The sequence below is a fragment of the Canis lupus genome, chromosome 35, assembly GCF_003254725.2.
Source record: "Canis lupus dingo isolate Sandy chromosome 35, ASM325472v2, whole genome shotgun sequence".
Lineage (NCBI taxonomy): Eukaryota > Metazoa > Chordata > Mammalia > Carnivora > Canidae > Canis > Canis lupus.
Genome location: NC_064277.1, coordinates 6,782,501 through 6,803,312, shown reverse-complemented (window position 1 = coordinate 6,803,312; position 20,812 = coordinate 6,782,501). Strand labels below are relative to the sequence as shown.

Sequence of the window (20,812 nt, the reverse complement as noted above, 5' to 3'; positions counted from 1 at the left end):
GGCAAGTCTAGGGTCCTCCTACTCTGCATCATCTTCCCCTCTCTGTACAATAACAAATACAAAGTTTGATATCTGTCCTCATTATTTCATCGGGTATTATTCTTAGGATCTTAATTTTAGAAATTTAAATTCTAAGTTAGGTGAAAGTTTATCAAAGCACACAATACACATATATTGACAGAGGTAGAGATAAGTTTTCCAGTGTTTAGATTTTATTTGCGGGGTGGTGAGGGGGAGATTGTAGTTTACCTTTAATATGGAATGTGCTAGGGTCCACAGATGGGTGATTTGATAAGTAGAATTAAGGCTGCTGGCAGAGCCTTCTCAGAATCCTCCCTCCCCTTCTTCCTCAATAGCAGAAATGGCAGGATTCTAGCTGAACCGGGGCTACTGTGTTATTCCAGGTGTTCTGAGAAGCAGATGCCAAGAAGGGATTTGTTAAGGAGAACACCTGTTAGAGAAGGTGGGAAGGGAGCTAGAGGAAGTCTTGGGGGGCCGCCAGACCACAATGTAGGTCTGACTCCAAGTGCAGGAGAGAAGGAAGGAAGGAAGGAAGGAAGGAAGGAGGGAGGGAAGGAAGGAGAGAAAGAAGGAAAGAGAGAAGGAAGGAAGCAAGGAAGGAGAGAAGGAAGGAAGGAAGGAAAATGGAAGGATGTAGGGAAGGGGGAAGTAGGAAGGGAGAAAGAAGGAAGAAAGACAAAGGAAAGGAAGAAGAGGGAAGGAAGAAGGAGGGAAGAAGGAAGGAGAGAAGGAAATAAGTGGAAGAAAGGGCAGAAAGAGAGAAGAAAAGAGGGAGGGCAGGGGAAGGAAGAAAGGAGAAAAAGAAGGGAAGAGGGAAGGAAGGAAGGAGGCAGAAAGAAGGAAGTGGAGAAGAGGAGAAGGAGAGGAAAAAGGAAGGAGGGAAGGAAGAAAGGAAGGGGAAGGCAGGCTGGCTGGCTGGGAGCGTCTTAGACTAAAGTGCAGTTCTAAGGAATGTCAGGCAAAGCTATAGGGGATCTTTGTGACAGGCAGATTCCAGAAATGACTCCCAGTGACTTCTGCCTCCTGGTGTGTCTGTCCTTGTGAAATCCACTCTCTTTGAGGCTGGACTGGATCTAGTGACTAGCTTCTAATTAAAAGAATATGACAAAGTGATGGATGTTACTTCCATGATGCTGTTACGAAAGACATTGACTTCCATCTCCCTGGACTCCCTCTCTTGCTGATTTTGATGAATCAAAAATCCTGTTGCAAAGTCCTGTTGCAAAGTCCTGTGTAATAAGTAACAGCTAGGAAAGAGCTGAGGCCCTCAGTCCAACAGCCTGTGAGATGCTGAATTGCAACCACAACTGCTAGATGAGCTTAGGAGCAGATCTTCACCAGCCAAGCCTCAGATGAGACCACAGCCCTGGCTGACACTTGGACTTCATCCTTGTGTGAGGTCTTGAAGCGGAGCTCCCAGCTGAAGTATGTTTGAATTCCAGGCTCCCAGAAACTGTGAGATAAATGTGTGTTGTTTGGACCCACTATGTTTTGAAGTAGTTTGTTGTGCAGCAACAGATAAGTAGTACATTTCTCCAGCCAATGTCACCCAACAGAGAAGTCTTATGACTCCTAGAAATAAGCCTGCCTTGATATCCCTGATGTACCCAATCATTGGCCAGGAGCAGCCTGTGGGAAACATGGCCTTGCTGCAAATGTGGTGATGGATTTCATAGTGTAGCAGCTGGGGCCTCTTGGACAATTGTGCTTCCTGCCATCACAGATCAAAGAAGCACATTTTCATTGCTCCTGCAGACACCTAGAGCAAAGATTATACTTCTTGTCTTATCTCTTGAGTTCTGGCCAAAATGGTATGTGTGTAAGCTGCATAAACAACTTTCAGAAATGGCTCTTAAAAGAAGAGGATTGTACACCCCTTCCTTGCTCTTTCTCCCCTCTCGCTGGATGGATTATTATGAGATGACTAGACCTGAACAGCCATTTTGGACCATGAGACAGGAGCTCTCTATGGGAAGATGATGAAGTCACAAAATGAAAGAAATTCAAGCCCCACTGATCATGGACGACCTAAGTTCATGGGAGAGAAAAATAAACGTCTAACTTGTGTAAATTACTGCTTGATTTTCTGTCCCTCCACACAGAATTAATCCTAAATGAAAAAGATCTATATTTTGTATATAAGGTTTGAAGGCGAAAGGAGTAAATATTTCCCATGGGCTAAATGATGGGACAAAGAAAAGCTTAATCACCCAGGACTGTGACTGGGAGATAGAATGTATTCCACAGGCTGGGGGAACCAGCAGATCCCACCTTTCTATTGCTAGGACGGCACTCTCTTAGTTAGCAGGGATAAGAGAAGGAAACCACTGATGCTCATCAGGGAGAAGTCTTTGAAAACAGCATGTGAGAAAACAGCTTAAACCCCCCCCCACTGTGTGCCAGGCTAACAGAGTTTGCTGAATGAAGGGACCAAGAAGGAAACCAGCTTGATTTTAATTGTCTGTCAAATCTGCTAAAAATTAACTTTTTCTAAACTAATTCCTTTTGAAGCTTTCAAAGCTTGAGAACATAATAAATGTTACCCTTCACCCAGCTTGTTATTCATTTAACCTGGTACCATTCTTTGTAATGGCACATGGGATGTTTTCTGGAAGGATATGGCTATTCTCTGACTTTCAAAACATGAATTTTCCCATCTAAACTTTTTAACTATATTACCCATAGCATTTTTGACTCTTAAGTGTTTTTTCAATGTGTGACAATCTGAAGGTTAGCAAATTCTGTGTTTACTAAGTGTCCCACAAGTTAGAAGGCAGTAGAAGAGGACAGGGGCCTCTTCTGGATACCCCAGTCTGGTTCTAGCTTTGGCCCTGCCACTGAACCACTTGTGTCACCTTGGCCTTAATTTCTTGGATTGTTCCTTATTTGTGATAGTCCCTAGTTTATAGGATTGCTATGAGAATTAAATTAGATAATGCATGAAAAATCTTAGAGGCTCAGTACAGAGTGCTGATCATGTTGTAAGTACACAGTAAACATTAGCTATTGCTAACAACTTAATACCCAGTCTTCAGTCACAAGTTGTCCGATATAGCATCCACTGGTCATGGGTAGCCATTAAACACTTGAAATAAGACTATCCCAATTTGAGATGTGCTGTGAGTATAAAATACAAACTAGATTTTGGATTTTTAGTATGAACACAAGAATATGAAATACTTCCTAGATAATTTTTAAAATACTGATTAAATGTTGGGATGATAAATTTTGGATATATTGTGTTAAATAAAATATATTATTGAAAGTTATCTCACCTGTTTATTTTTCCTATTTTAAAATGTGGCTACTAGAAAATTTAAAATTATACCTGTGGCTTGCATACCAGATTTCTTTTGCACAGTGCAGGCCTAGGTAAGCAGATGGGGTGGGGTAGTAAAGTGAACTCAAAAATCATGGTCCATGTGATTAGTATCTGGTAGCTAACAGGGGCTTGGACAAAGGTCCAGCAGAGGAAATCTACTTCTTAGGGCATGGTGAATACTTATACTAATCAAGTCTATAGATACTGACTGAGGTCAAGGAGTGATCATATGAGTGAGCAGCACTCAGTTACCTGAATCTAAAGATGGGCCCCAAAACATGGGAGTTCAGACAATGGAAGTTTGGAGAGGTGCAAACCAGGATCTGGGGTGGAGTCTAAGATCCAGGGTAGAGCACATTGTTGACAGAGCACCAAATGCCAAGGAGGCAGCAGTTCAGGGGTGGAAAGTCCACTTCTTAGGAGCATTGCTGATACAGACATGATTCATTTCCACAGATATTGATTAGAACCTACCATATGCTAGACCTTTATTAGAAACTCATGAAAGCATTATGCTTGCATGCAAGGTGCTCACAGTCTATTGGGAAAGACAGATATGCAAACAGGTAACTGTGGCACAGAGTGGTGAAGTACTGTGGTAAAATACAATGGGAGCTTGTTGTAGAAAAAACTAATCCATTCTTGTGAGTAAGAGACATTTTCCTAGAGAAAGCAACAACTCAACTGAGATTTATGGGGAAGTATCCAGGAAAGGAGAAGGAGATTCTAGGTAAGGGAGCAACATAGGCAAAGGCTAGGGAGGTCAGGAGAGCACTGTGCATTCCAGGAGTTGCAAGTGCTCAGTTGTTTCAGAGTAGACTAAAAGGTGGAGTGGTTGGAATCTGGAGAGAGGACGAGAGGCCAGATCACAGAGCAGATGGCATCACAGGGCACAAGGCAGGGGACTTTATAGAACTTTAAGCACAGGAGTGATTTAACCAGATTTGTGCTTTAGAAAGATTTCTCGGACTATATTGTGAGGGTTCTAGTTTCAGATAAGATGAATCAAACACACCCCATCCAGTCTCTCCTCCTTAAATCAGGTATAAAACCCAGACAGAATGCATGGGGCAGCTATTTAAGGACTCTGAAGGTAAACAGTAGTAAGTGGATCAGAGAAGATCAACATTTGAAGCACCACTAAGCCAGTGGTGAGTTTACATTTTTTCCTTTTCAATATTTCCTGGATTCAGCACAACCTGAAACCTGGAAGGTGGCAGGAACACAAAGAAAAATCCAGAAGAAGCTCTCTGGTTCAGATTTGAGGAGTGGATAAGGGATCTCATAATGCTAACAGGAAGTGGGAAAATCCCCATATTTTCCCTCTTTTCTCCATTCTTTTTCATTTCAGCCTCTAAGCAAGTAGGAACAGTGATAACAATGGGAGCCCCAAAACTGTGTGGGAGGGGAAAACTTCCTCACCAGTCGGGAAAAGTTGTGGTCCCAAGAAGGTGGGCTGAACTATTGTTATTGTTTTTTAAACTTTCTTTCATTGCTTGGTCACAGGCATAACTTCAGTTGCACCAACTATGTGTTAGATTGAGTAAATAAATCCCCACACTCTGGCTGGAGACTGAAAAGACCAGAAAATATTGGGGAGATCATGGAGAGGAAGGAGCTCAGGAAAGCAATTTTATAAAGTTGTTTTTGAACTTCTGGACTCACCCCTGGTCTGCACATGAATGGCTCTGAACCTAAACAGAATGTCACAGACTTTGAGAATTGACCCTTTGGATACACCACAGCCCAGCACTCAGACTGCCTACTGGATGACACACATGTGGGAAACGTCTGAATAATGTTTCAAAAGCTTTGACAATGGTACTGATCCTTAAACCACATGGGCAGAAGGCTGCTCCAAAATTGTAGCCTGAACCCAACAAAGCCTGCTAAACAGTTTCCCTGCTTAAACAAAGCCATCAACATTCCCCATAGGTTTGAAATAAGACTGGAGTCTTATAACATAAAACCCAAAATATCCAAGAAATAATCTAAAATTACTTAGCATACAAAGAACTGGGAAAATTTTAACTTGCATGGGAGAAGATCCAACAGGTGCCAAAGCCATGATGTCACAGATATTGGAATTATCTCACAGACTTTAAAGCAGCAATTATAAGAATGCTCCAAGAAGTAATGGCAAACCCTCTTGAAATGAGTGAAAGGGTAGAAAGTCTCAGCAAACAAAAAATACTAAATAGTGAAAAGAACCAAATGGGAATTATAAAAATGAAAAATATAGTAACCAAAATTTTAAACATTAAGTGGGCTTCATGGAAATGAGAGAAAAGAGCCAATGAACTTGAAGACAGATGAATAGAAATGTCTGAATAGCTGAATTTTCAGCTTCTGACATTCAAAATTGATATCTCCAGCCTGACAATAGGTTTTGGTAAAGGAAAAAATGATATATTTTTTTTAGCATCTCAAGAACCATGCCTGGTTGGGAGGGGTTCCATTCATTCCATAGTTTAGAAAAGATGCCTTAATTGTGCATCATGTGCTCACTGCTGCTTTGGTTGCACAGCTTGCTGCTCTGGGTAGCAGAACTAGGGAAAATCCATTCCTCTCTATCCTGGAAGATGATGAATGAAAAAATAGTGAAAAGGAGGCAGGAAATATGTTGCAATTTTCTCTACTTATGCTGGGGAGTATTTAGAGTGTTAGAGTGTCAGAGATGGATTGGATCTGGTTTTGTATCAGCTCTTTAGAGCTAACTGTTAAAATTTCAGGAATTTTGCAGGGGTGCCTGGGTGGCTCAGGTCCTGATCCCAGGATCTTCGGATCAAGTCTCACATTGGGCTCCCCGCAGGGAGCCTGCTTCTCCCTCTGCCTATGTCTCTGCCTCTCTCTCTGTGTCTCTCATGAATAAATAAACAAAGTCTTTTAAAAAATTTCAGGAATTTTGCAAAGTTGATTGTTAAAATAGTTTGCAGCTTGAAATTGGACATGGTAGGGATATCTGTACCATGATAATTGGCAAATACTTCAAATTCCTGGAGAGCTTGTTGTTAATTACCAGTATAGTACTTAGATAGATCAAAGGAATATGGGGGGCAGAGGGTGGGGCATGCTTTACCCCTTCACCGTTTGGAACCCTGGAGGAGAATGCCATGCAGGGATTATACTAGCAGAGGGTGATCCAGCGTGGTGGTATGACATGGTTGGACAGGGAAAAAAATCTGGTTGACACTCTCAACCCTAGCTAGTCTTTCAAACAGCATAAGTACTACTCTGAAAGTCATGGGCTGGCTGGTCCCCACCACAGAGCCTGGGGAGGGAACTCAGACTGAATGGAGGCTGAGTCAGTGGGAGGATTACAGAAATGGAATGGACCACAGGGTTATGAGGCACAGAAGTCATCAGCAGACTGGCAGATCCAACAGAGAAGATCAAACCACCTTAATGCCATATTGTCCAAGATACAATGGGGCTGAGTAGTTCCTAGATCCCTGAATCCCTTTACCCTGCCACCATGAGGTCACAGGAGGCCTCCTCCCCCATATACCAGGTACCACTTGAAAGAGGTGGGTGTGGCAGGAGAGGGACTGAGATATAAATCCCCCATGAATGAATACCAAAGAGACTGTTTAAGTCAGTACATCTAACTAAGATGGAAAATCAGTCATAATTAATTATCTTTCCTCTGCTACATGGTAGGTGGGAGCTCTCAGGAGGAAAACAGAATCAAGTATAGATCCAAAAGAAACAGACCACATTTTTTTTTCCTATTTGACTGGTAATGTAAATTTGCTACCGAGCAACACTTGGAAAATAAATGAATAGCATGGCTTGTGTGTATCCAAATGTATAATTCATGATTTTTTTTCATTTTTAAAGCTCAATCATTCTTTGCAAACTGAGGTTTGACTTCACCTTTATTTTGTAGTTGGAAAAGAGGAGGCTAGAGCATATTACAGTTGAGAGATTTGAAGACAAAAAGAGACTTTATCTTGGGTCCCTCTCCATGATGTGGGGCTTTGCTGTCAGGCTGGTAAATCCAGAGACCAAATTTTTATCATTTATCCATGGAATAACCAGGATCAGAGGAAGTGGTTTATTTTCAACTCAGGAGAGATGAGTTTGTAAAAAATACTGAGTTTATTTAGTTGCCTTGAAATACGTAACTGCCAGTGGGCTAGAGTGCCCCAGCACATAGGTTATTAGAGCCAGAAAGATAGCTGAGATCATTTAGTCCAGGAAACTGTGATCCAGAAAGCTAAAAACACATACTCAATAAATGAGGCAGCTCGTCCATCATCCGTGGTCTGGTTGGAACTCAAACTCTGACCTCACTCCCATTTTATATAAGGACTCCAGGATTCTACTCCACTTCTACTTTTGCAGAAAAGTCTATGTGAAGAACCACATCACAGTTGGAACACTGCTTAACAGTCCTGCAGTTAGAACGAGAGCCTCATTCCACTTGCCAAACACGTGGGAATCTCCCGTGGGCCCATCTTTCAGATACACAGATGCTGATTCTCTGCTTCTTTTTTTCTACACTCCATGAAAAAAGACCCTTAGGTCTTTCCTCAGGCCATAAACAGTTAGTTAGGGCATATTATCTTTGAGCGACATGCTAAGCCCAATACACAGTTATGACTGGATCAAAATGTATCCCAAGTCTTGTAGTAACAATAATAATGGGTGGTGATAGGTCTCATTATTGGGCATTTGCTGTATACACATCAAGTATGGGCATTGAGTACTTTACAGGTGTTACCTTTTTATTGGCAGACTTTACAGCAGCTCTAGGGGTTTACTAGTTTCTACCTTATAATGTGTTTTTCCCCCCCACATGGCCCCTATGGCTTGTGTGGAACTGTGTGGCTAATGGGCCACCATCAGCTGCCATGCTCTGTGTGGTTCCCTCAATATGCCATCTCTTCTCTTCTACCCTCCAGGGACCCCACACGCCTGTGTCTTGGAGGGCTTTGAGAGCCTTTGGAATTCTTGGGGGGCAGACCTGGACTCTGTCCAGCACATAATTTCTTTTTTACAAGGGTTCGATTCTCCGTGTCAGCTTATATGCAAGGCTGGTGAGCTGCTTGAGAGAGATGTGTGTTTCGTTTTCAACAAGAAGGGAAGAATAAAGGCACAAAGAATTGGAAACGTTTAAGAGAAACGTAATCTTCTAGAGATACAAACACATTACAGAGAAGCGCACATAAGTGGTTGAGAGTTATAGTCTACACCTGTGTGGTCCCTTCACAAGAACAAATGGCAGGCAAATCTTGTGTTGCCCTGGATTCTGAGAAAGGCGGGCTGGTGGTATGGAGAAGCTATGGCAACTGGTACTTATTGGGCAGCTGGCCATCAAAGAACTTCTGACAAGCTGATTAGAATGGGAGATGTGGGGTGGGGGTGAGGGGATGTGACAAAATAAAAAGGAAGAACATCCTGGCCTGGACTCCAAGAAAGAGGACGGCATGCTGGGGATAGCCTGGGATGGAATGCTGGAGACAGCCTGGCCCCTTTGTGCCGTCTCTCCCTGGTCTGACACCGTTTAGATAAATACAAGCTTGGGAACTAGGAGAGCTGATAAATGCAAAGAATTGAGCAAAACACAGTACACTTTCATCAGAGCCTCTCTGGTTGGTATTTCTGTTTCATTTTTTCATGATCGGAACTTTATAAAAATCCACAAAGACCTTTGTTTTAAACTGTGGTAAAATATACATAACATAAAATTTGTCATCCTAACTGCTCATTCAATGGCATTAAGTACCTTCACACTGTTGTGCAGCCATCACCACCATCCATCTCCAGAACTTTGTCACTTTCCCTGAAACCGAAGCTTTGTCCCCATGAAACACTAACTCATTTCACCTGCCACTAGTCCTTGTCAACCACCATTCCACTTTCTGTCTCTAAAAATTGACAACTCTAAGTACTGCATATAAGTGGAATCATGCAGTATTCATCCTCCTGTAACAGGCTTATTTCAATTCACATATCTTCAAGGTTCATCCATGTTATAGCCTGTGTCAGGATTCCCTTCTTTTTAAAGTTGAAGAATCCTTTGTATGTATAGACCACACTTTTTCATCCATTCATCCGTCAATGGACACTTGGGTTTTTTCCACCTTTTGGCTGTTGTGAATAATGCTGCAATGAATATGGGTTTACACGTATCTATTTGAATCCCCGCTTTCAATTTTTTTTAGTACACATTTAGGAAGGAAATTGCTGGATCATGTGGTAATTCTGTTTTTAATTTTTTGAGGAACTGCTCTAGGATGCATAAATACTTTTACACTGACCCTGCCAGCTCAGACAAACTCATTATCTCTCTGTAACTAACTATGAATGATTCAAGATTATTAGGGGTTTGCTGTTACTTGGTAGTGCTGGGTTTGAATATTTTGATTTGGCATAGGGTTTATTTAATTTTTTATTTTTTTTCATGGAAAGGGTCTTTCTGAAGTCAGCCCCTCCTTTGGGAGCTTGGGTGTGTCCTTCAGTCTGGTTTGATGAGGAAGACAGAGTAAGAATCCCCAAAGACGTCTCTGTCTTAATCCCCAGAATCTGTTGTGTTATATGGTAAAAAGGACTTTGTAGGTGTGATTAAGAACCTTGAGATGAAAATTAAAAAAAAAAAAAGAAAAAAAAAAAAAAGAACCTTGAGATGTAGAGATCATCCTAGATTATCCAGGTGGGTCCAATGTGATCACGGGAATCCCTTAAAGTGGACAAGAGAAGTAGGAGAAACTCCAAGGAAGATGTGATTCTGGAAGAAAGACACAGAGGCAACATTTTAAAGATGGAGAGAGAGACATTTGTGAGCCAGAGAATGTGGCTGGCTGAAGAGCAAGGGAATACATTCTTCCCTGGAACCTGCAAAAGGAACACAAGGCTGTATTCACCTTGGTTTTAGACCTGGAGGCCCATTACTGACTTTTGACCTCTGGAACTGGAAGATAGTACATTAGGGTTGTGCAAACCAGTATGTTTGTGGTGATTTAGCGCAGCAGAGGCAGGAGACTAATACATGTGTGGACTGTTGGGTCCTGTGTTCACAAGTTTGTCCTTTCCCTGTTGTTCTTGCCTATAAACCAGAAGTGCCCTGAGAGCAAACACTGCACCCACCTTGTTCATGCAGTGATCCTGCCTCTATCCGAGGGCCTGGTGGGAGAGGCATGATGAACACTCGGTGAAGAAACACGGCTGAATAGGTTACAAGTATGTCGGCAGAATAGGGAGGAAGGCAAGCCAGGCCCAGGCAGGACTCCACGCTGCCCCCAAAGCACGAGGGCAGTAAGGCTGTACCCTCACGTAGCTTCAGGAACTTGGGCAACAGCCCTGGTTGGAGGCTGACACTCTGCCCCACTTAATATGCCTGGTCTCCATACTTTATCAAAAATGTAGTTCTGCTAAGAATAGCTTTCTGAAATTACTGACTGGGTACCAGTTTCAGTCATCATAATTGGATAATTGATTTTAACCTCTTTGTACTTGATTTAAAAAGTCTTTTAAAGAGGGATAGTATTAGTTCACAGGGTCATGGTGACTTTTAAATGATCTAATTCATAAGAAATTATGTAGCACAGTCATCTTAAAAGCAAGCCTATAATAAGACCTGAAAAAACCGTTTCAGATAAATCCAAAGTCAACGTGCTCAAGGCCACTTACTCTCAGTGAAATATTCTCCCTTTTTCACTCTTTTTGGGATATTTGAATACATTTGTTTACTTGCTTTGCCATCAGTCAGGGATCTTCCTTCTCTGTTTTCTTTCCTTTGGAAAAAGAGAAAAAGAGGGAGAGGTGGGTGGCAAATCATTTTAGGAATATGAAGTTCAAGAGGGCCAAGATCTTCCCTTTCTGCATTTCACTGATAAGAGATATTTTCCTGTCCCATTACCAGAGTTTGAATCTGTTCCCAGCTTCAGTTAAAGGGACTGCTACCCTTACAAAGAACAAAGCATCTTGAGAAAAAATTTAAACAATGCCTTTGAACACATTATTATCGTGCTAATGTCTGCCAAAATTTCAGGATCAAAGAAATCTGAAAAGATTTATACAATGGTGAAAACTTTGTGAAAAATGTTAGTTAATGGAGAAGCCATGTCAAGTATTAAACATTTATGGTTCCATTCTTTTTTTCTTGAGCACTAAGGAAAATAGACTCAGAATAAACTTATTTTAATTTTTTTCAAATTAAAAAATGTGGTGAACAATACATAATATACACTTTTAGCCATTTTTAAGTTTCAGTGGCATTAACTACATTCACTTTGTTGTATAACCATTACCACTGTCCATCTCCAGAATTTTTTTAACCAAACACACTTTTGGATTTTAAGATACAAGTTGCATCAGTGGATTTAGGGTCCATATTATCTCCCAGTCTGTACATAGAATTGTTCTAATATTCTATATAAATATGTGTTTGCATATGAACAGTTACAAATGACGCAAAGAAAGATGGGAAGAGAAGAGAAAATATGTATTGAATGCCTACTAAGCCCTACATGTTGAGTATTTCACACAAGGACCTGTGAAGCAGAAATTGTTACCCATTTTACAGAAGGGGAGACAGAAAAATTAAGTAGCTTGCCCATGGTCACATAGACCGGAAATGATGTTGCTGGTGCTTAATCCTGATCTGTTTTCTGGCACCACACTCTCAAGTTTAGACCATCTTAAGCACAAAGGAAAGAAGGAAAGCGGTTTGGGTAAGATGCAGACTTTGGGACTGTTGTTAAGTTTCTAGTTGTTGAAAGATCCTTCCAGGGTCACCTGGGTAGCTCAATTGGTTAAGGACTGACTCCTGACTTCAGCTCAGGTCATGATCTCAGGGTTGTGAGATTGAACCCCCTGTTGGGCTCTGCACTGGGGGTGGAGCCTGCTTAAGATTCTCTCTTTCCCTTTGCCCCTCCCCACCTCTCTGTTTCTCTTTAAAATTAACAAACTGTGGAAGGAGCCTCGGTGTCCATCGAAAGATGAATGGATAAAGAAGATGTGGTTTATGTATATAATGGAATATTCCTCAGCCATTAGAAATGACAAATACCCATCATTTGCTTCAACGTGGATGGAACTGGAGGGTATTATGCTGAGTGAAGTAAGTCAATTGGAGAAGGACAAACATTATATGTTCTCATTCATGTGGGGAATATAAATAATAGTGAAAGGGAATATAAGGGAAGGGAGAAGAAGTGTGTGAGAAATATCAGAAAGGGAGACAGAACATGAAGACTCCTAACCCTGGGAAACGAACTAGGGGTGGTGGAAGGGGAGGAGGGCAGGGGGTGGGGGTGAATGGGTGACGGGCACTGAGGGGGACACTTGACGGGATGAGCACTGGGTGTTATTTTGTATGTTGGCGAATTGAACACCAATAAAAAATAAATTTATTATAAAAAAATTAACAAATAAATAAATAAAAAAGAACCTTCCAAAAAGTGTGGATTTTGCTTTGTTGGAGATTATTAAGGACTCAAGATGCAACTCTTTTCCTGTCCCTGGTATCCTTTGATTGAAGATCTCTAGAGGATTTCTGTGGTTTATGGTTACATGTAACATACCCCTTTGTTACATGTCATTGTGAAATGGTGACAATAAGGACAAAGATGGGGAAGGGACAGATGAGCAAGCTAGCGGCAGTGGAATAGTATGTCAGAGAGGAGGATGTCTGGGCTGGGCTGCTGCTCCTGGATATTCCTGTTTTGCTCAGAGTATCATATCAGAGCTGGAGGAAGGGGTGCTGGAAAGGAAACAGATGGCTTCTTCATGAACACAAGGATGAGTGGACTTTGCTAGAAAAGTTTCACCCTCCTGGATGAGTTGGAGATTCATGGCTCATTTCTAGGTGAAATCTGGTGCTGTCCCTGAGGCTCCTTCTCAGGAGGACGTAGTTAGAGTCATATCATGATATGATGTTAGCTAATTTTTGTCAGTCTGTACTAGATAGATACTATATGATAATCATTTTTCTTGTAGTACATCTCCAAATGACACAAACACTGGTTCTGTCATCATCTCTATTTAACATCATCTCTATTTAACCTTGACACCCTGACTGGTACTGAAGCCACATGCACACAGGTACTAAACTCATTGCTACCTTGTGCTCTCCCACAGAGTCTAAGTTTGCAGTATCATGAATAATGAGAATTATACTACCTACTGCATGGGGTTTCTACGAGGATTAAGTAAAATCACCACATGGAAATGTTGGCTAAATAATAGGCACATATCACAGATTTCATGAATTGTAGCCTCTCAAATGATGTGTTGAAATCCAAAACCCCAGGGCCTTAGAATATGGCGTTATTTGGAAATAGGGTGTTTACAGAGGTAATCAAATTCAAATGTGATCATTAGAGCAGGGCTAAATCCGAAATGATTGGTGTCCTTATAAAAGGGAAAATTTGGATTAGAGAGACAGACACAGAGGGAAGATGATGGAAAGACATGCAGGGAGAGACCCGTGAAGACAGAGGATTGAAGCTAGAGAAGGCCTGGGAGCTACCAGAAGCTAGGAGAAACACAGACTGGCTCTTCCCCAGCACCTTCAGAGGGAGCGCGGCCCTGACAGTATCTTGATTTTGGACCTTTGGCCTCTAGAACTGTGAGACAATACATTTCTGTTGCTTGTGGTACTTTTGTTAGAGCGGGCCTAGCAAACCAATACAGTGCACAATCAACACTATTTTTCTTCCTTAGACCTTTCATTTTACAAATATTTTAAGCCAAGCAAAGGTGAATAAGTCCTTGTTTCTGCTCCCATATTGCTTATACCTCATTAGGACAGACAGAAAGTAAAGAAGTAATTATAGGAGAACGTGGTCAGAATGGTCAAGGCAAGGAGACGGTGCTAGAGGAGCCTCTTTAACCTAGCCTGGGCATCAGAGATGGAAAACTTGGAGGCAGTGATATCCCCAAAATGATGAAATAGCGGCATTTTAGATAAGGATAAGGCTGTCACAGAACGAGGATGTCAACAACTTTTTTTTTGTTATAATGGAAAAATCTCAGTTCTAAGTTGATAGGAAAAGTGACAGGGACAAGCAAGATTAGAGGGAAGCCCATGTATTTGTTTCACTTAGCAGTTTTGCCTCCAGAATAACTTTCAGCTGGGGTGGCTCCTTATTAAGTTTGGTTATTAGTAGTGCTGAATGGGGACTAGGGTAGGGTGGAATGATGATGAGATCAGGCACCATTAATCAACAGGCCGAGACCGATGTCTCTTGTGAGGCAAAATATTCCTTTTACTTATCTCTCTGTCTTCAACACATGCCATGTAATGGGAAAAGATTCCAAAGCATGGCCTGTACCACTGGGTAAGGTTGCGTAGGTTGTGGACTGCACAAAAGAACACAGAGGACTGAAATCCTGTGTGTGGCCACTAACCAAGCCATGTTTTTGGGCATAGACCTATGTCTACCCAAAAGGCGAGCTTTCCTTTGCTTTGCACAGAAGCATCATCCTCTTACCAAGTCATATGACACTGATTCTGGTTTCACCAGAGTAGGAACCTTTATATAATGATATATAATTTTTTATAATCACATGTAATGGATGCCACCAATCCCCATGGTAGTCCCAAGCATAGCATTTGATCTTGCTAACATGACAAGGCATCTGTTCCTTTGAAACAAAGCTTGCTGTACATGCTGGAAGGCTGCCCAAAGAGTCCTTGCTACACAGTTAGAGACCGGATCCACAGCAACTCTGTCTTCTCATCTCATTAGCTAAATTACTACCTCTCAGTTATCTTGCTAGTTTGAACCTTTACTATATGGCTTCTGGCTCATGCCCCTGATCTTGAGACCATATCTGATTTTTGTGGGGTCTAAAGAGGAAAGGACATAGTAAACCTCTAAGCAGTCAGATAATAAATGTTAGTTATAAATACTATCTGCACAGTCAGGACAGGGTTCTCCACAAACTTCATTCTTGTCATACACATGATTATAATGCTTTGTAAATCTCCCTGACTTTGGAGTTTCTTCTCCAGATGCCATGGCATATTTTCTTTGTGAGTAAGGTAAATGGTTGCCATGCGGGTTGAGGGGTGTGCTCTAGGCCAGAACATAAACAGACAATAGGTTCTGATGCTACTGTCAGGAGGATGGTGAAGAAGGAACTCAACTCACAATAGGAACAATACACCTGTCTGTCTTCCAGCAGAGGGCAAAACAATAGTATGGGGGGGGAGGTACGAAGGCTACAAGTAGATCCAAATGGAGTTCCAGATGTCAGTGGAGAAACAGAAGGCGCTGGCGTGGGATCACATGGTAAGGAGATGTGATTCCCATGTGGTTCTGGGGAAGGGAAACCCTGCCCACCAATAAAATTGGAATTCTTATGTCAGTCTGTGGATTCTCATATGAAGACTCTCTAAGAAACATGACTTAATTAAATATCAGTGACTGACTTAGCATTCCAGTTGTATGTTTTTTAAAAAAAATTAAATTCAATTAATTAACATATGATGTATTATTGGTTTCAGAGGTAGAGGTCAGTGCTTCACCAGTCTTATATAACCCAGTCAGTGCTCCACTTGCATGTTACAGAACCTCTCCAGATTCTCTTTTTACCTGAATCTGGTTTCTTCTGGGTGCTATGTGTGTCAGCTGCAGAGCAACTCTTTGCTGTTTCATTCTTTACCACCCTCCACTGGCACTGTTGTCCAACCTCTTAAAGCTTCTGTTGTGTATTTCGGGGCACATGTTGCCATGCCCAAGCCTGGTTCTCTCTTCCCCCACTTTGTACTGGGTCCTTTCAGGTTTGTGGAGCAAGCCATGCGGTGTTCTACACAGTTGCCCATGTACCACACAGTCATTGGGCTCTACAAAAATGCCATGGATGCCCTGATTCCCCTATAAAGTCAGCTTCTGGATCAGCTTCTTTCTCCTTGACTCTTTGCCAGAAATCCAAGAGGCTGGGTGGGGAGAGGGGACATCAGATCCTCCTTTTGACTCTGTCTTTGCCCTCAAGAGCTTGGCCTCAACATGATGCCAGCATCATAACTTCCACCCTGAAAATATCCAGAAGAGATGATACGGTGTCCTTTGGTATGGTGAGGATTGGGTTCTTTCCAAAGTTTGCTGATTTTTTAAATTACTTTTTTTTAAGAGCTGCTTTTCCAGCCTTGAAAGGCCTCTGGGAACAAGCTCCCTGAGAGCAAGAACAGGTGTGACCCATCTCAGCGGATGACTTCAGTGGCTTCTTTCTGATTCCAACATTCTGGGCACTTTGAATGTAGCTATGAAATATTAAAGTCAAAATGAATAGAATATTGGATAATGAAATCCAATTAAAGAATTTTACAAAACAAATAACTGCAGATAGACAGCCCTCAGGATATGGTTGTGATAGAGAAAGAATAACCCATAAATACAAATGAATTTTTTTGCTACCTCAGGAGGTAACAGTGGGCAAATCCAACATGATCATTAAAAATGTCCAGGGAACAAGGCAGGGGTGATTATCACCTTTCTCTTCTCAATGACTCTAGATTTGACATTTGCCACTAGGTTGGTGCAATGAGTCATTCTGAAGAACTGCAGATGTAAGCCAAGTTGGGCTTGACACCAGGTGACCAATAGGGGAGTTTCTTCTTTTCTTTTCTTTTCTTTTCTTTTCTTTTCTTTTCTTTTCTTTTCTTTTCTTTTCTTTTCTTTTCTTTTCTTTTCTTTTCTTTCTTTTTCTTTTCTTTTCTTTCTTTTCTTTTCTTTTCTTTCTTTTTTCTTTTCTTTCTTTTCTTTTCTTTCTTTTCTTTTCTTCTTTTCTTTTTTCTTTTCTTTTCTTTTCTTTTTTCTTTTTTTCTTTTCTTTCTTTTTTCTTTTTTTCTTTCTTTTCTTTTCTTTTTCTTTTCTTTTCTTCTTTTCTTTTTTCTTTTTCTTCTTTTGTTTTCTTTCTTGTTGAATATATTAACATAACATGGTATAAGTTTAAAATGCACAATGTGTTAACTTGAAACATTTATACACTGTAATATGATTGCCATGGTAATGATATTTAGCTCCTTTATCACTTATAATTATCCTTTCTTCTAAGTGGTTCATATAATTAAGCATTAGTAGGAGGAGTTTCTGTGTTAAGCTTTCAGTTACTTCCATTTCATTACCAAAAATGAGGTAAGAAAAGGAAAGAAAAGATGTGCTGTGGTCTGTGTGTATCTCCCTTCCTCCCTCCCCAATTCATATGTTGTCACCTACCCCCAGGATGACGGTATTTGTAGGTGAATATTTGGGAGATAATTAGGTCATGAGAGAGGAGCCCTCATGAATGGGATTAGTGTCCTTATAGAAAGGACCCTGGAGAGCTCTATGGCCCCTCCGACCACATGAGGACACAGTGAGGAGACATCTGTCAGTGGTCCAAGAAGCTGGTTCTCACCAGACACTGTGAAAGTGCCAGCACCTTGATTTTCGAATTCCCAGCCTCCAGACCTGACCTGTGAGCAATACATTTCTGTTGCTTCTAAGCTCCTTATTCTATGATATTTTCATTACTACAATCCAAAAGGATGGAAACTGGAGGAGAAGTTACAAAGACCATGATCTTGGCTCCGGTGAACACTGTGGAACATGAGTATGACTCTGGGGCTCTGGAAAGCAAATGTGAGAAGAAAGCTGTAGGGCACAGAGCCAGGTGGCTTTGGGCTCTGTCCGTCTGGGCCTCCTGGCTGCTGTGGGCACTATGTCTGCCCCAAATTTCCTAGCACCTGCCGCTCATCATCCTCAAAACAGCTGCTCCCCCCACCTCACCCCCCTGCCTCTCCAGTCTCTGGTCCTCTCTCACTGAGTTTATTCAGATTTCCGTGCTGTCTTCCTTGTTCAGAGGCCCTTCTCAGGCTGCCACCCACTGTCTCTCCTTCCTTCATCCATCCCATCTGCAGGAACCTGGCACAGAACCCTGCCGTACTGGGCCAGCCCCATACTTTTGCCACTGAAGGGGAATCTGACAACAGGTCAAACATGAAAGGGGTGAGGGCATACTTCCTACCAGGGAGGGATGGAAAGGAGTTGCTCGGGAGGGTGACAAGTGGACCCTCTGACAGGGAGATGGGCTCGAACTGGAATCCGGGTTCACAGTCAGTTTCAATAAACCCTTGCTGACTCATTGATTTTCGGGGATCACAGCTAAACATTAATGGAAAAGCCTGTGCTCAGGTGAAAGTCTCTTTTATTTTCTACCTTATTTCATCTAAAATTGAATTCATCGCCTGATGACAGCAGAAATACAGTATGTGCCAGTCCTTTGGGAATGCAACACCAGGTTGATAGCTGGGCAACCAGAGCTGAGACTGCTTCCTTCACGAGCACCAGGGTCTGTAATCCCCTCCATCCTTTGAGGGCCAGCTCATGACTTCTTCCACCACAAAGCCAACCCATACATTTTCCCCATGAAGCCACAGTGTTTTGTTCCTCTGTCTCGTTACCTACCCTAGGCTACACATCATAAAATATTTTTGATACCTTTCTTCTTTTCTTTTCCTAAAATATAAGCTGATGGTGGACAGGAATTATGTATTGTTCATTTTTATATTTTACGTACTGTGCTTAATACAGTGGTCAGCAAGTAGTTGATGCTGGATAAATACTTACTGTTGGAAGAAAGGAAGGAAAGAAGAGAGGAAAGAAAGGAATTGAGAAAGTGAGAAAGCCAGGCTGTCTTGGTCTATTCATCCAATGCATCTAGATGGGTTTGAAAGTGAATGACCAATGGATTTTTTTTTTTTTTTTTTTGCTTGTTGCTGAAGAGCAGAGTGGAGTTCCTCCAAATTATGAAACTCAGTAGTTCCTGATACTCCTTAAACATTCATGGTCTTTTATTTTTTTCTTTCCTCCTGTGCTCTCATCAATGAATTAATCGAACTCCTTACTAGCCCACCTTTGTTTTTAGCCTGTTTGCTGCTTAACAAATCATGCAAGCCCGCAATTAAACCCATAAAGTGCTTCCTATTATGTGACCTCCAACCAGACAACCAGGGGCAGCATCAACCACCAATAGCCAGGTTTGGAGTCAGAACAATTTGAATCCCAGCCCACTGAGCTCATGAGCCGGGGGCTGGTTACCCGTCATCTGTCACACCAACTTTCTTGGGTTGCCGTATCGCTCACCCACGGGGCTGTTCCTGAGTTAGGGAAAGTGCCTGTGTATGTGTCAATGCCTGGCACATGGCAAATGCTCAAATAATTGTTAGCTTTCAAACAACTGTATTATTGTTGTTGTCACTGTTGTTCTGACTTCCCAGATGTTGTCTTTCTAACCATGCACTTTAATCAGTGATAGTTTACCTTTATGAGGAAACCTGATTATACGTATCCTTTGATCATTTCAGTAATATGCTCTGGGCCCTTCTCAATTTTTCTTTCACCATTTCTGAATAGAAGAAAAGGAGGGGAAGCCACGATCGAATGGTACAGCCTTTTGTAGTATGGATGTCTTCTCTGTCCAGACCCAGGTTGGGTTTCAGGGAACCCATAGAAATATCAACTAGGGGGTAGAAATCACTGTTTTCAGCTGAACTAAGATCAGTGCATATGTTCTTTTCCTCAGGAGAGAGGAGACCAAGATGCTGGAGGAAAGGATTTGGTTTTGTCACACATTTGAAAGGAAAGCTGGGTGAGAGGGTCGAGAGAGGGAAAAAATAAAAAGTTCAGGCTGGTACATCTGAAGGCAGCCCAAGGCTTCAGTTCCAAATGGAGCCATTGGAGCTGTTTACAAATTGGAGGTAAAATCGTGCTTTCCCATTTCCCCTAAAACCTCTGCTTACCACTTGCCAGAGAAAATGAGCAGGAAATTAGACAGAGGAACTCATTTTGCTGACTGAGAAAAATGCAGTTGATTCAACTCTGAAATTGAACCACTGAGATGATAAACTCTCTCCCTAACAAATCCGGGTTAGAATCAGGATGTGGCCCTTTCCTTCTCTCACCAGCTATTTTGGGTTATTTTTGCTGAAAGCAGATGTAATTGTTAAATGTGCAGATGTTACATTTAGTTCTTCCCGTCTTGGTTGTGTATCTTTTTTTTTTTTCTTTTCTTTTTTTTATAAGAAACAAGTTTAATTAACGATGACACATACTTTCTTTCCTAGGGCCTGTCTGGCCTGGTTTATAATGTTTCTGTTTGGGGTGGGGGGCGGGTGGGGACTTGGATCTGAACGTTTCTCTGACATCCTCTTCAGAGTTCAGGGATTCCAGTAGGGAGCTCTGTGAACATACCCTGTCCGTTCTTCCTTAGAAGAAATCAAGATGCCAAGGAACCACTTTAGCACTTAAAAAGGAATGTGGGCTTATGGGTGAAGGCAGGGCTCAGAGATCGTTGGCCTCTGAGATGTAGGAGGGACCAGAGAGGCAAATTAGAGAACAGAGCTTTGGCTCCAAGGTGAATACCTACCTCTTATGGAGAGAGTGGTCTGTATCCTCCCAAAGTCACAGGGAAATCTTAGCTCCCAGTGTGATGATATTTGGACGTGAAGCTTTTGGGAGGTGATTGGGTCATGAG

General features: G+C 41.8%; 1 long non-coding RNA gene across 1 annotated transcript in view; it reads right to left on the bottom strand.

Annotated features, from left to right (window-relative positions):
- Positions 1–6,982: 6,982 nt before the first annotated feature.
- LOC112658820 (uncharacterized) overlaps positions 6,983–20,812 on the bottom strand; it is a 14,810-nt gene continuing 980 nt past the window's right edge. Inside the window, exons 2-4 of the long non-coding RNA XR_003135990.3 lie at positions 20,705–20,812; positions 10,979–11,082; positions 6,983–10,076 (exon numbers count right to left, since the gene is read on the bottom strand). The exon at positions 20,705–20,812 is cut by the window's right edge and continues 90 nt beyond it. This is a non-coding gene — a long non-coding RNA (uncharacterized LOC112658820). The remainder of the gene's footprint in view (positions 10,077–10,978; positions 11,083–20,704) is intronic.